We start from the raw sequence: 16,215 nt of genomic DNA on the forward strand, positions 1-16,215 counted from the left end.
CTGTCCAGGGTTGGAACCTGATGTCGTGTTCACTCAACTCTACCACTCAGGCCACCAGTCGCCCAGAGACATCTGGCTTATGTAGCACCTTCTTCAGAGGTAAGTCGGTGAGGACCTTGATGGTATGGGCTTGGAAGTATGGTCGTAGCTTCCTGGCTGCTACCACTAGTGCGTAGGCTACCTTCTCGATCCTAGTGTACCTGGTCTCTGTGTCAATCAGAACATAGTTGACATAGTAGATAGGTCTCTAGACCTTTCCTTCCTCTTTCAGGAGTACTGCACTTACGGCGACTGGGTTGGCGGCTAGGTAGACCTGTAGGTCCTCGTTGGGTTCTGGTCGCCCCAGCAGTGGCGGGCTCTCCAGGTACTCCTTCAGTTGTTCGAACGCCTTCTGGCACTCCTCTGTCCATGTGAAGTCCTTTGGACTTCTGAGGTTCTTCAATGTCTTGAAGAACGACAGACACTTATCGCCCGACCGTGACACGAACCTCAAAAGGACTGCGAGCCTTCCATTCAATCTTTGCACCTCTCTGACTGTCTGAGGGGGTGCCATCTCCTGAATGGCCTTGATCTTAGACGAGTTGGCTTCTATTCCTCATACTGAGACCATGAACCCCAGGAATTTTCCTGACATTACCCCGAAGGCGCACTTTGCGGGGTTCAGCTTCATCTGGTTCCTTCTCAGTACTGTGAAGGCTTCCTCTAGGTCGGTGAGGTGAAGGGGGCTTGGATGCTTTTCACGAGCATGTCATCAACGTACACCTCCATGTTGCGCCCAATTTGTTCCTCAAACATCTTGTTGACCATCCTCTGGTAAGTGGCCCCTGCATTCTTTAGCCCGAACGGCATGACACGATGGCAATAGTTCTCCTGGTTCATCCAAAATGTCGTGTAGGGCTCATCGTCCTCATGCATAAGGATCTGGTTGTACCCTGAGTAGGCGTCCATGAAAAAAAACATCTCATGGCCGGCGGTAGCATCGATCAGCAAGTCGATCCTGGGCAGGGGGTACTCATCCTTCGGGCATGCTTTGTTCAGGTCGGTGTAGTCGAAGCACATCCTCCACTTTCCATTAGGCTTAGGTACCATGACTATGTTCGTGAGCCAGGTGGGGAACTTCTCTTTTCGAATGAACCCCAATTGGCTCAGTTTCTCTACCTCTTCTTTGATGGCTGCCTATCGGTCGAGGGCGAAGTTATGCCTCTTCTGCTAGACAGGCTTCTTGGTCGGATCGATGTGCAACTGGTGCTCTGCTATGGAGCGTGGTATGCCTGGCATGTTAGAGGTCAACCATGCGAAGACATCCATGTTGGCTTGGAGGAGGTGCCCAAGGTCGTTCTTCTGCTCGTGGCTCAATAGTGAGCCTATCTGCACAACCTTGGAGGGGTCATCCTTGTTGAGTGGCCATTGGACGAGGTCCTCCACCGGTCTACCTCTCCTCTCTGTCAGTTCATCTCTCTGGTTGCTGACCAGGTTCTCTAGGCAGAGTGCCATTCCTCGGGTGTTGCCATTGTTCTTCTTTATGAAGGTCGCATAGCACTCCCTTGCTTTCTTCTTATCTCCTCGGACCTCACCTACCCCATTATCGGTGGGGAACTTCATCTTCAGGTGGAGTGGTGATACGACTCCTCTGAGGGCTATCAGGGATGGTCGCCCTAGGAGGCCGTTGAATGACACCGCGGACTTGACAACCATGAAGTTCACCATGATCGTCACTTGCTGAGGGTGTACTCCGAAGGTGACTGGTAACTCTATGGTGCCTTTGATGGAGGCAGTAGCGCTTGAGAATCCATGGAGGTAGGTGGGTTCCGGCTTGAGCTGATCATCCCAGAACCCAAACTATCGGTAGGCGTCCAAGGAGAGCACATCTACAGATGCACCTATGTCTATCAGTACCCTGTGTACAGGTCGGTTGGCTACCTCCACCTGTACCACCAGGGCATCCTCATGTGGGAAGCTTAGTCCTTCCAGGTCTTCATTCGAGAAGGAGATCTCCATCTCCATCTTGGCTATCTTGCTTGGCTTCTCTGTAACTCCCACAAACTGGGCATGGGCTTTGGCCTTCTTGGTGGACTCCTGCCCTGGCCCTCCTAGTATGGTGAGGATGGGGGCTCCCTTGGTGCCACTAGGCTCTGTTGCATCTCTCCGCTCTTCTAGGCGGTCTCGATCTGTTCTCCTTTCTTCTCTTCTGGCTCCTTCTCTGTCTCGGTCACGGCCCCTATCACCCTGACCCGAACGACCATCACGTCTTCCTCTAATGTACTTATTCAAACTCCCTGCTTTCACAAGGCCTTCTATCTCCCTCTTGAGTTGGTAGCAGTCCTCTGTATCATGCCCATTCTCCTTGTGGAAGAGACAGTACTTGTTAGGGTTACACTTCTCTGGTCTGGCTAACATGGGTCGTGGCCAACGGAGTAGGTCACGGTCTTGGATCTGCATGAGTATCTGGGACCTGGTGGTGTTCAATGGTGTGAACTCAGGGCTGCCTGCTCTTTCACTCTTCTCTGGTAGATGGTCTGTCCGCCTAAATGGGCGGTCATCCTTCTCTTGGCGGCGCTCGATCCTGGACCTCTTACTTTCTTTACGATCATCTGGTGCTGACCTCTTGCTATCTTGCGGCTTGGCCTCGATCACCTTCTTACTGGCCTGCAGCACCTTGGCCATGTTGGCAATTTCGTTACACCGCTCCAGGAGCTCCTTCATGGTCCTGGTCTCGTGATGTGTCAGGTCCTTGATCAGGTCCAGGTCCTTGATGCCCCCTGCCAAGGCAGCATGCTGGGTCTGATCGTCCAAGTCTCAAACTTCCAAGGACTCTTTGGTGAACCTGCTGACATATTCCCTGAGAGATTCCCCAGGGTTCTGTACCACGTTCAGTAGATTGACGGGGGTCTTCTTTTGTTTAACGCTGCTCTGGAAGCGGGTGACGAATTATTCACACAACTCCGCGAACGAACCTACGGACCTCGATCGTAGCCTAGAGAACCATGAGGTAGCTACACCCTTGAGGGATGCAGGGAATGCTCGACAGGAGATGACGTCCGATCCCCCGTATAGGGTCATCATCCCATTGAAGTAGTTGATATGGTCGTTAGGGTCGGTGGTACCACTGTAGAGCTCAAAGGTAGGCAACTTGAACCTGGAGGGGAGTGTGGCGGACATGATCTCCGTGGAGAACGGATGCTGACCTGGTATGGAATGTGTCTCGCCCTTGGTCTGCTTCTTCAACCCTTCCAGCTTCTCGTCCAGGTCGCGCAGTCTTCGATCTAGCTCCTCATCTCATGTCTGTCCTTCATGCCTGACAGGACGTTCACTGCAACCTCGTTCCTGTCCTCTCCTTGAAGTTCCCTCCCGCCTTGAGTGCTGGCTAGATGGTGAGTGGTCGTGCCATGACGAACCCTGGCATGAAGGTGAGGGGCTCTCCTCCCTGTAGGTCCGGCTACGTGGTGGTATGGGACTTCTTCCCAGTCGACCTTCGAGCATGGACCTCCGGATGGATCTCTCCGGGCTTGGCACCCTTGTCCAGGGTGTTGGTGTCCTCCCATGCTCTGACCTTATTCGGAGGTCTGCCGTTCTTATGGGATGTTGGGATGGATCCCCCTGCTGGTGTACAAGATTTGTTCGTCCTGCAACTCTCCCCGATCTGTCACCCCTGGGAGAAGACCTCCTAAGGTTTGATTCTTGTCGTGGTACAGGCTCTGCTCTTAGTGATGACGATGTTCTACAGAGGTGGGACGTCGCCCGCTGCCTCAGGTAGTCTCGAAAGAGTCACTGTTCATCGAGGATCTGTCTCTGCAGGTCGTTAATCTGACCCATGGTGGCTGGTGCATTGGGGTCAGGTACCACCTCTACCACTATGTCGTTTGCATTGTCGTTGTTGGGCTCATCGACCGCAACTTGGTCATCATGTGAGATCTCTTCCTCCAGGGGGACATGGTCTTGGTCATTGGCTCTGCGTCGAGAGTACTCTGGAGGGGGTGATCCGTTCCTTACTATGTGGTTGGTGGAGGCAGGGGTCTTCCTTCGTGGCGGCATTGTATGAGTATGGAAGCGAGCTAGTAGGTATGATGGCTAGAGTCGGTTCCCACAGACGGCGCCAATCTGTTGCATCAAGAAATCGTCGAGCGGTCCTGCGAGTGTCGTCACCTGCAAAAGGACCAGGGGGTCACCAGAGAGAACCGGTGTGGTTCCTGTCGAGGGCTCTCCGATGCCAAAGTGAGATCTCCTGAGCAAACAGATGAATAGAGATTATTCAAGATGGGTTGAGGGTGTGAGATACCTCCTCTTTTATAGCGGTGCATGGCGGAGTGGAGAGTCCGTAGTTGATGTGGAGTCTTCTTCGTAGATGGAAGAGTAAACCACGGAGTGGATAGAGTCCCTGAGTAGCAGGGCTCCTCCCTGGTTGGTTGTCTTCCCGTGAGACTTAGTGTCCTAGTAGGGTTGTCCTTCTTGACGGATAGATCCTTCTACGTGATAGATAGGGTCCCTGGTGCTTGAGTCCATCTAGGTTACGCAAGTGGTAGGTGAGGGCCCGAAGCCTTCGTGGTGGTGTGTATCTTGTTAGCGACGTGGTGGTCATGTAGTCCAGCTCGTACTTGCACCCTGTCGAGGTCCCTACTCTTCAATGGATAAGGCCTGAGGGGGAAGGATGTACAAGTCAACATTGGCCCAAGGGGGATGACGCCCAAGTGTGGGTGACGCCCTAGTGGGTGGCGACCAAATGTGGGTGACTCCCTAGTGGGTGGCGCCCAAGTGTGGGTGACCCCCTAGTGGATCTCATGCTGTCGGTGTCCGGGTGATCTCCCGCTGTTCCAGGACACGTGGTATCTTCTGATAGGTTGGAATGATTTGTGGTTCATCACTTATATTTATAGATAGTGGATTAATTAGGTGGTGTTTGGTTTTTAAAAGAAAAATCTGTTTTCTAAATCTGATTCTTAAAACTATGACATCAGGGGTAATCCGAGTACGGGAAAATATTGGAAATAGGATTCCCCACTGGGGATGTGGGTCCCCCCCAGGGGCAAATTGACCAAAATACCCCTGAAATTTTAATTGGTCATACATAACACTATAAAAATACATTTAAATTATACTTACATTGCGTTTAACTAAGGGAGAGGTTCTGCATGCCCTCTAGGTAGTAGATCCGACACAGATGGCTTAGATGCGGGACCCCATTAGGGTTCTCTAACTCCAGAAGGGCAAGTTGAGAAGAAGATTCCCTGGAATCCTCCATAGGTGTGTCGGGGGATTAATCTAAGACCTTAACCGATGCAGCCCATAGCATCGAAGCAAGCATCGACATGGAACTGGACCCTGAAATCACACAAGTTCCAAAAATTTAAATTTATTGCGGATTTTATAGATTGTCAAATAAATGATTTGATAGTAAGATTCATTTTATGATTTCGATATTAGTTATCTTCTTAGTGATTATTCATTGATTTCAATTTTAATCATCTTCCTTTTACAATTAATGATAAATAATTATATGATTTATAATAATGATTTTGCTACAAACTCTATTTATCCATTGATTTAAATATTAGTTATCTCCCATTCTTCCCCTTACAATTTATTCTTCATTGTTCTGATTACAACATGAACATATCAAATCAACTTTCCTATTTTTTGTTGAACACTTGTCTTGACTTTAGGGAAGGTGAATTAAAGTGTTTTTATCGAATCTTTCATCACTATAAATTATGAATGTAAGATTTAATTGTTGCTCAAACCCGAAAACAAAGCGATCTAAATCGATATTAACCCGATGTTGAAAAACTAAAATAAACTGAAACCGCACTAGATCGAAACTGAAGTTTCTTAACGGTTTGGTTTTGGTCTCACCATTCAGAGACCGAAATCGAGCCGAACCGACTATTTGACACCCCTATTTGAAATGTGAAGCAGTGAACATATTCATTGATAAGGCGACTGACTTACTTAAGACTTCTTTGCCAACTTGAGACAAGAGGAGATGCTTCCACCCTTGAAGCCTTGTATTCATTTTGTCCCCAATATCTCTAAATAGTTGCAGCTAAGAGACGCCAAGGTCGGTTAGGAGGCCAAGGTATTTCTGCGGCCCATCTTCGTATTTGATATTGAGGATTCTTGAAAACCATTACTTGATTCTAGATGGGATATTGGGGCTAAATGTAATGCACGATTTTCCAAGGCTAACTGATTGGCCAGTTGCAAAACAAGAGAGGTCCAAGCAATGTTTGAGCTCATATGTTTCCTACAAATGAAACTTTGAGAATAAAAGGCAGTAGTCAGCAAAGAAGATAAAAATGGCGGGAGACAATGGATCGCTTTGACAGATGTTGTATGAGGGAATCAGCTTACCGTGGGGTGAACCATTAACCAAAATTTGATAGCTCACTATTTTGATGCATTTCATGACCATGCTTACCCACCGATCCGCAAAGCCAAGAGATATTAGCTTACATTCGGCAAAGAGCCAATTCAAACGGTTGTATGCTTTCTACGTATAAGTTTTCCTTTCCTTTTCTTCCTCTAGCGGATATAATGGAACATCTCATGGGCTATGAAAATATTGTCTAAAATACTCCGATTTGGCACAAAGGCAGATTGCAAAGGAGATATGCTTTGGACCAAGATGGGTTACAAACATGATGCCATTTGATCAACAGTTTCAGGATTTGGTCATTTAGGGATCAAGCAAATTAGAGTATCGTTCATGTCTATAGGGAGGTCTCCATTGGTGACGAAGGTGGTCATAACGCCTGTTGCGTCAAGAAATCGTCGAGCGGTCCTGCGAGTACCGTCACCTGCAAGTGGACCAAGGGGTCAACAGAGAGAACCGGTGTGGTTCCGGCCTAGGGCTCTCCGATGCCAAAGTTAGATCTCCTGAGCAGACAGATGAATAGTGATTATTCAATATGAGTTTTGATGTCTCCCAATGGGGTTGTGTACCTTGCCTTTTATAGTAGTGTATGGCGGTGAGGCCGTGCCTGGGTGAGGCCGGCGCCTGGGTGCAGGCCACGCCTGGGTGAGGCCGCACCTAGGTGAGAGGCCGCGCCTGGGTGTGAGGCCACGCCTGGGTGAGGCCGGCACCTGGGTGCGGGCTGCGCCTGGGTGAGGTCGCGCTTGGGTGAGGCCTCCCCTGGGTGAGGCCGGTGCCTGGGTGAGGCCGCCACCTTGGTGAGGCCGACGCCTGGGTGAGGCCGACGCCTAGGTGAGAGGCGGCGCCTGAGTGTGAGGCCACGCCTGGGTGAGGCCGTGCCTGGGTGAGGCCACGCCTGGGTGAGGTCGGCGCTTGGGTGTAGGCCACTCCTGGGTGAGGCCGCGCCTGTGTGAGGCCGGTGCCTGGGTGAGGCAGTGCCTGGGTGAGGCCGGTGCCTAGGTGAGGCTGCGCCTGGGTGAGGCCTCGCCTAGGTGAGAGGCCGCGCCTGGGTGTGAGGCCAAGCCTGGGTGAGGCCTCGCCTGGGTGAGGCCATGCCTAGGTGAGGCCGGCGCCTGGGTGAGGCCGGTGCCTGGGTGAGGCCGCGCCTAGGTGAGGCCTCTGCCTTGGTGAGGCCGGCGCCTGGGTGCAGGCCGCGCCTGGGTGAGGCCGCACCTAGGTGAGAGGCCGCTCCTGGGTGTGAGGCCACGCCTGGGTGAGGCCGGCGCCTGGGTGCGGGCCGCGCCTGGGTGAGGTCGCGCTTGGGTGAGGCCGACGCCTGGGTGAGGCCGGTGCCTGGGTGAGGCCACCACCTTGGTGAGGCCGCGCCTGGGTGAGGCCGACGCCTAGGTGAGAGTCCGCGCCTGAGTGTGAGGCCACGCCTGGGTGAGGCCGTGCCTGGGTGAGGCCACGCCTGGGTGAGGTCGGCGCTTGGGTGCAGGCCACTCCTGGGTGAGGCCGCGCCTGTGTGAGGCCGGTGCCTGGGTGAGGCGGTGCCTGGGTGAGGCCGGTGCCTGGGTGAGGCCGTGCCTAGGTGAGAGGCCGCGCCTGGGTGTGAGGCCAAGCCTGGGTGAGGCCTCGCCTGGGTGAGGCCACGCCTAGGTGAGGCCGGCGCCTGGGTGAGGCCGGCGCCTGGGTGAGGTCGGGCCTGGGTGAGGCCGGCGCCTGGGTGAGGCCGGTGCCTGGGTGAGGCCGCGCCTAGGTGAGGCCTCTGCCTTGGTGAGGCCGCGCCTAGGTGAGGCCTCTGCCTTGGTGAGGCCGCGCCTGGGTAAGGCCGGCGCCTGGGTGAGGCCGCGCCTGGGTGAGAGGCCGCGCCTGGGTGTGAGGCCACGCCTGGGTGAGGCCGCGCCTGGGTGAGGCCGCGCTTGGGTGAGGCCGTGCCTGGGTGTAGGCCGCTCCTGGGTGAGGCCACGCCTAGGTGAGAGGCCGCGCCTGGGTGTGAGGCCACGCCTGGGTGAGGCGGTGCCTGGGTGAGGCCAAGCCTGGGTGAGGCCGGCGCCTGGGTGAGGCCGGCGCCTAGGTGCTGGCCGCGCCTGGGTGAGGTCGCGCCTGGGTGAGGCCTTGCCTGGGTGAGGCCGCCGCCTTGGTGAGGCCGCGCCTGGGTGAGGCCTTGCCTGGGTGAGGCCGCCGCCTTGGTGAGGCCGCGCCTGGGTGAGGTCGGCGCCTGGGTGAGGCCGCGCCTGGGTGAAGGCCACGCCAGGGTGGGACCTCGGGTTGGTTCTCCTTGGTTCTGAAGCGGGTCGCTTTGTGACACGTGGCAGCCGCTGACTGGTTCGGTGAATCTTAGATGTATCAACGCCTATGATATCCTCCTATGTTAGGTTTCCAAAACCTCTGATAGAAAAATCAGTAGAATTTTGTCAGGTCCATGAGCTTTTAGAGGGGCTCATGGAGAATATTGATTTTTTATTTCCTCCAGTTGGGGAATAACACATAGAGCCACATTCGAGGCATGATCAACCATCGGGTTTACTGTTGAGAGGACATCTATAATGGCGTCCTCTTCATGAGCTTCTGCAGTGAAGCTATTTTGGTAATGTTGGAGAATCTCAGCAAAGATCCCATTCTCTACTAGCCCGATGGAAGACGCAACTTGAGGATCTTGTTTAGATGACGTTGTTGCATTAGGGTTGCATAGAAGAAGCCAGAATTACAATCTCCACTCTATAACCAAGTTATACATGATTTCGGGTGCCACATAATTTCCTATCCGCCTAGATACTCTTCTAGGCGTGATGAGATTTCTGTTTCACGTAGTGGTTTGTATAAAAAACCATTGATCTTATAACAATTCCGACTTGTGCATAAGAGCTTGGATTTTGAGTTGTGTTTTCCAAATACTTCTCTATTCCACCTATGGAAGACTGGCTTGCAATGTTGTATTTTTTGATTAAGCACCTAGCCAGCAGAGCCGATACTTGAGATAGACCATGCTTTGGAAGCAACATTGGAGCATTCAGGGTATCTTAGCCACATGGCCTCAAACTTGAAGGCCTTTTCCCAATGCCCGCACCTCATTCAGAATCGAGCAAGATTAGGGTTGTGGTTCGAGTCCACTGTGGATTTGACAAACACCATTGTGTTTCCATGAGCCGTTTGCCAAGCTAGGTTTTAAAAAGCTCTATCTAAGAGAATGTGCTAAGCCATTACATTTACTATTCCAGGTGTAACGAGGGACGTGAGCACCCAAGTCCAAAAGGTCACAAGTATTAACCATATCACTAAAATTTGCAACATCCCTGTGTGAGGATAGCGATCGGCTTCGGGAGGGAACCTGCACCTCAACGTCTCGATTGACAAGGAATCACCACCTAAATTAGGGTATAGTACCCTTACTAAAAATAAAGGAAAAATAACTCCATTCGAACTAATCTAATCCAATGGTTTGCGTCCATGTCAGGTTGCGGTCCGGAGAAGGTGTTAGACACCCTAGTAAAAACCGAACTTCTACCCTAGGTCAATGTATTTTGAATGAGCCATAACAGTAAAGGAACAAACATGCTAAAATTCACATATGCACTTCACCAGAAATGGTAGGGATGTGTTGCGTCAAGAAATCGTCGAGCGATCCTGCGAGTGCCGTCACCTGCAAGTGGACCAAAGGGATCAACAGAGAGAACCGGTGTGGTCCCGGCCTAGGGCTCTCCGATGCCAAAGTTAGATCTCCTGGCGCAAATAGATGAATAGTGATTATTCAGTATGAGTTTAGATGTCCTTTATGGGGTTGTATACCTTTGCCTTTTATAGTAGCATATGGCGGTGTGGAGAGTCCCCGTTTGATTGACGATTATGCCGTTGAGTGGATAGAGGCCCTGGGGTAACGGGGCTCTATCCTGATTGGCCATCTCCCCGTGGGAGGGAGTGTCCTGGTGGCATCCGGATCCTTGGTGGATAGATACCTGCGTGTGGTGATAACGTCCTTGGTGCTTGAATCCGTCTGGATGACGTGACCTCTAAGCGGCGGTCTAGAGTCCTGGTAGTGACATGAGTCTTAGCGATACGAAGGGTCGTAGATGGGTGGCCCCCACCTCACGTGCCCACGCTGTGTCTGGGTGCAGGCCCCGCCTGGGTGAGGCCGCGCCTGGGTGAGGAGGCCGCGCCCTGGTGAGGAGGCCGCGCCTGGGTGAGGCCGCGCCTAGGTGAGGGGGCCGCGCCTGGGTGAGGAGGCCGCGCCCTGAGGAGGCCGCGCCTGGGTGAGGCCGCGCCCCGGATGTGTGGCCGCGCCCGAGTAGTGGCCACCCCCGAGTGGGGCTGGGACTCCGGTTCGTTCCCCTTGGCTATGGGACCGGTCGTCTGTGACACGTGGCGGTCGTTGGTTAGCCCGGTGAATATTGGATGTATCATTTGCCCCCCACTCTCTTGGGATAGGATGTCCAAGAGAGTAGGTGTCTTTGCATAGTGAGGGGTCCGCTGCGAATAGACTTTCCTGTGGGGCTTGCCCGTAGATCCACTAAGGAGGTAGGAGAGGTTGGGGGTTCAAACCTTACCTCCTACACTTTTTCTTTTTGTTTTTTGTGGGTATATGTTCATTCCTCTCCTTTCTTCTTTCACTTCTCATTTCTCTTTCTTACTTTTTGTCTTCCCTTTTGCTCTCCTTTCTTCTTTTTGTCTTTTGTCCTCTTTTTGGTGCCCACCATGTGTTTGTTTTTGGGTCACCTCCACTAGTATCCACTTTGCTTGATTTTTGGGTCCTTGTGCTTGGGTTGTGTTCTCTTGGTGCCTTGGTTTGCTTGGAAAGCTTGAGTGGTGCTTGGCTTGAGTGCCTTGCCTCTTGTGACCTCTATTCCTTGGTTGTGCCTCGTGGTGTGGCTACGTCATCGCCGTGTGCTTGTCCTTCCGGCGCGATCACCTTTTTTCTGAGGTACATCGATTCCAGCCCCTTTTTTTTTTTTTTTTTTTTTTTTTTGTGTAGGGTGTCTCCTCGAGGCCGCGCTTGCGGGGTGTGGCCGCGGTGAGGCCGCGCCTGCTGGTGCGGCCACGGTGAGGCCGCGCCCCGCAGGTGTGGCCGCAGTGAGGCCGCGCCCCGCGGGTGTGGCCGCGCCCCGGGAGTGGCCGTGGTGAGGCCGCGCCCGCGGGTGTGGCCGCGCCCGACGGGAGTGGCCGTTGTGAAGCCGCTCCCGCGGGTGTGGCCGCGGTGAGGCCGCGCCCGCGGGTGTGGCCGCGGTGAGGCCGCGCCTGCTGGTGTGACCGAGGTGAGGCCGCGCCCTGCGGTGTGGCCGCGGTGAGGCCGCGCCTGCTGGTGCGGCCGAGGTGAGGCCGCGCCTGCGGGTGTGGCCGCCTGGCGGCGCTGGGTGGCCATGCCTGGGTGTGGTCCACGCCTTGCCGGTGATGCCGCGCCTATGGTGGCCGCGGCGTGGGCGTGATGGACCCTCGCTCTTCTTCCCTATTCCTCCTCTTGTATGTGATGGATCTGCTGTTTATATTTTGCAGGTGACATTCCTTTCATTTTTCTTGCCAGCTTCAGGGAGATTGCTTTCTCGAGTAAGTAGTTCATTCCCCTCTTGTCCTTCATGTCGTTCCCGGGTGACCTTGGCCCTGCTTCAGTCAGGGTTGGATCTTCAGAGGAGCGTTCCCCCGGATCGTCTTCTTCTGTGGGTACTCCGCCCTCTATACCCTCCCCTAGTGATACTGATGGACGAGTGGGACCTTCTAGTGTCTCCGGTCCCCGTGGAGATCGTCACCCTACGGGCGGCATCCTCAGTTGCCGGTCCTGGCGATAGGTTAGGCCTGTTGCTAGCATCTTGTCACCCTCTGACTTGGTTTCCCTCCGTGAGGAGTTTCATATTCCCGCCGAGGTCATGTTGCGTGCTCCTGGGCCTAGCGAGTATGCCTTCTCTCATCGTGCGGGGGAGATCTGCCTCTACCGTTCATTTTTCCTTCAGGGCCTTCGCCTTCCTATCCCTCGCTTTGTCGAGTTGGTGTTAGAGCATTGGCACCTCACCCCTGGGCAGGTGTTGCCCAACTCTTGGAGGGTGATCTTGGGTTTCTATGTCTTCTTCGCCCGCCTGGGGCGTGCCGCCACTGTTCCCCTGTTCTCCCACTTTTATCTGTTGAAGAAGGGGAACCATGGATGTTATCACTTTGCTCGCCGCGTGCTCAAGGGGCCCTATGCCTCTGTGGAGCTTCTCACGGGGATCACTAGCAACGTGAAGTATTGGAGGGATCGCTTCTTTTTTGCCACGGTCCCCCGATGCCCACTACGGACCGCTAGGGAAGTTATTGACCTCAAGAGGGTCAATCAGGGGCTTGAGCTGAGTGATTTTGAGGGTGACTCCCTCGGCCGTGCTCGGGTCGCGATCCGTTCCACGTCCGGAGAGTTGGACTCGGAGGCCTTCTGTCTCTCTGGAAGCCGAGTCCTAGTAAGAGCATTGTCTTTTGTACTTGATTGGCATGTTGGTATTTGAATGTATGTCTCATCCGATTGGTTGGTCGATCTATGCAGTGGATACGCGTCCGGACTTCAGTTTGCTCCGCGGCAATCTGCGGAGGAAGGCCGCTTCTCAGGGTGGTCCATCTGCTGGAGTGACCGATGTTAGTGGTGCTTCTGTGCCTGTGGTTGTTGGAGTGAAGCGAAAGGGTGGACCAGGACATGCCCGCGTGACGAGCTCTGGCATGCGGGTCCTCCTTCCCCGTACTTCCCCTAGTGACGGTGGCGTTCCAGGCTCTGTGCCTCTGCCTCCCTCTGTCGTTCCTTCGAATCTTTCAGATTGCCCCTTTCCAAGGGGAAAGGTGTGAGTTCCTCGGGCGGCACGCCACCGATCTTCCCACGCTGGGTGAGTCCCGGTGATCACCTTGGGCGTGCCGGAGGGCTCGACCTTGGCTGAAGCCGTCGTATCGCGGGAGTGGGTGGATAGGGGCAGGCTCCCTACCGCGAGGATGGCCTTGCAGAGGCTTAGCGATGCTTGTCTGGCTCAGACCCTCTATCGTGACATGGCTTCGGTGAGTTATTCCTTTACTGTCTCCTCATGTCCATTGCTCCATTTATTTTTACATTATTTTATCGCTTGCCATGTTGATTGTAGGTACATCACCGTATTGCTGAGGCGGTGCTTCGACTGGAGGGTCACGCTTCTCGTGAGGTGCAGATACAGCGCACCCTGCGTGACGTGGAGAGGGAGCTCCAGGGTCAGGTCGATGCCCGTGAGAGGGCCGAGGCTGACGCGCAGAGGGTGTCGGGGGAGCTCGCTGTGGCGTCCGGGAAGCTCCTAGAGGTGTCTGAGGAGCTGCGTGTGACTTCTGCTGGTGCGGCCGAGAGCTCGGCTAGGGTTCTTGCTTTGGAGGAGGAGCTTCATTCATTGAGGGGAAGGCATGAGGTGGAGCTGGCATATGCAGGTGAGCGAGCTGTGGCTGAGTTCCAGGCATCCTCTGCATTCTCGACGCTGTATCAGGCGCAGCTTCAGCCCGCCTATGAGGGAGGGGTCCGGGACTTAGCCGCTTGTGTCCTGGAGGTGACCCCTGACTATGACTTCTCTGTCTCGGGGTTCTCTGAGTTTGCTGCGGCGCTTCCGGGTGCAGCTGGGGTAGAGAGCGCTCCGATGTCAGAGGTGGAGGCTGCCTTGCCTGAGGGGGGTGCTACTGCACGTCCTCCTGAGGCGGACATGATGTCTCCAGCTGGGTCGGAGGTGACCCACCACTCTGTGATCCCTTGACCTTACGGTCGTCCCGATCCTGTAGACGTCTCCACCTTTTTCCTTTTTTGAACTTGAATTGTAACTACTATGACTTTTCTATGTGATCGCTTTTGCTTTTCTTTGATTGCCTTGTCTCTTGGTGATTATTTGCGCGTTGGTGCTCTCTGACCCTTTATAGTTAACGCCTTAGGCGTAGAGCCTCAATGGTGGCATGGCGCCTTAGGCATGAAGCCTCAGTGTTGGCATGTTGCCTTAGGCTTGAAGCCTCGGTGTTGGCATGTCGCCTTAGGCATGAAGCCTCAATGTTGGCATGTTGCCTTAGGCACGAAGCCTCAGTGTTGGCATATCGCCTTAGGCACGAAGCCTCGATGTTGGCATATCGCCTTAGGCACGAAGCCTCGATGTTGGCATATCGCCTTAGGCACGAAGCCTCATTGTTGGCATGTTGCCTTAGGCTTGAAGCCTCAATGTTGGCATGTTGCCTTAGGCACGAAGCCTCAGTGTTGGCGTCTCGCCTTAGGCATGAAGCCTCGATGTTGGCATATCGCCTTAGGCACGAAGCCTCAGCGTTGGCGTCTCGCCTTAGGCATGAAGCCTCGATGTTGGCATGTTGCCTTAATGTAGTGGCCGTGATTCGATTGAGTGGTAGGAGAAGACAAGTATTCTTGCAACATTTCTTTATTTTGACTGAAATTCACATTGTCCTTGATGTCGTCTCATCACATCGCTTCATTATCACTACCACTCTTGCTATGCTTCTACTTGGTAGTACTTCTTCAGATGTTCTGAGTTCCAGGTACGGTCTACCTTCTTGCCCCCTGGAGTCTTCAAGCGGTAAGTCCCTGGGCGTATCTGCTTGGAGACTATGTAGGGTCCTTCCCGGTTGGGTGACAGCTTCCCGCCTTCTCGTGGCTGCGATGCACTTGCCCTCCGTAGTACTAAATCTCCCTGGTGGAATAGCCTTTCCTTGACCCTGGCGTTATAGTACCTGGCAGTACGTTGCTGGTAGGCGACGTTCCTTAGTAGTGCTCTTTCGCGGACCTCATCTATAAAGTCTAGGTTCGCCCGCAGTCCGTCGACATAAGTGCGTTCATTAAAGTGCAGAACCCTATGGGACATAGCGTAGACCTCTACCGGCGCCAATGCTTCAGTGCCATATGCTAGGCGGAATGGGCTCTCTCCTGTGGGCGTCCGTACTGTAGTTCGGTATGCCCACAGGACGCTTGGTAGCTCTTCTACCCACTTGCCTTTGGCTCCTTCTAGCGTTTTCTTGACTCCTTCCAGTAGCGTTCTGTTGGTGACCTCCACCTGACCATTGGCCTGTGGGTATGCTACCGACACAGGCCGATAGTTGATGTTGTAGCTGTGACAGAATGCTTGGAATTTAGGGCTGTTGAATTATTTTCCATTGTCTGAGATGAGGATCCGTGGTACCCTGAACCTGTAGATGACGTCGTCGCGGACGAACTTCTCCATCTCTGTCTCTGTTATCTTGGCCAAGGGTTTAGCTTCAACCCACTTGGTGAAGTAGTCGATAGCGACGACCAGGTACAATCTGTTTCCTGGTGCTGCGGTGAAGTTGCCTAAGATGTCTAGTCCCCACATGGCAAAAGGTATGGGGTTGAGGATTGATGTCAGCTTGGTGGCGGGTAGATGGGGTACTGGGGCGAACAACTGACATTGCTCGCACTTCTTGGCATATTGGATGGCCTCCTCTTGCATTCGTGGCCAGTATAGTCCCTGGCGGAGGATTTTGTAGGCTAGGGCTCGTCCCCCCATGTGGCTTCCACATATCCCCTCATGGACTTCGGCTAGGGCGTACTCTGTCCCCTTGGGTCCTAGGCACCGGAGTAGTGGTGCTGTTGCCCCCCGCTTGTACAGTACCCCGTCTAGGACGGTGTACTTTGCAGCTCTCATCCTGATCTTCCTTGCTTCGGCCTTGTCTTCTGGTAAGACATCGTTCTGGAGGTAGTTGAGTAGAGGGTCCATCCAGCTAGGTCCCTCCGTGATCTCGTTAACCTGTTTTTCCTTATACGTGGGCTCATGCAGGATCTCCACATAGACTGCGCTAGCCAAATTTCGGAGTTCCTCATTGGCTAGCCTGGATAGGGCAACAGCGGCGGCGTTCTCCTCCCTGGGAACTCGAACCATCTCAAACTTCTCGAAACCCTCGATCAATGC

The sequence above is a fragment of the Telopea speciosissima genome, chromosome 6 (assembly GCF_018873765.1).
Source record: "Telopea speciosissima isolate NSW1024214 ecotype Mountain lineage chromosome 6, Tspe_v1, whole genome shotgun sequence".
Classification (NCBI taxonomy): domain Eukaryota; kingdom Viridiplantae; phylum Streptophyta; class Magnoliopsida; order Proteales; family Proteaceae; genus Telopea; species Telopea speciosissima.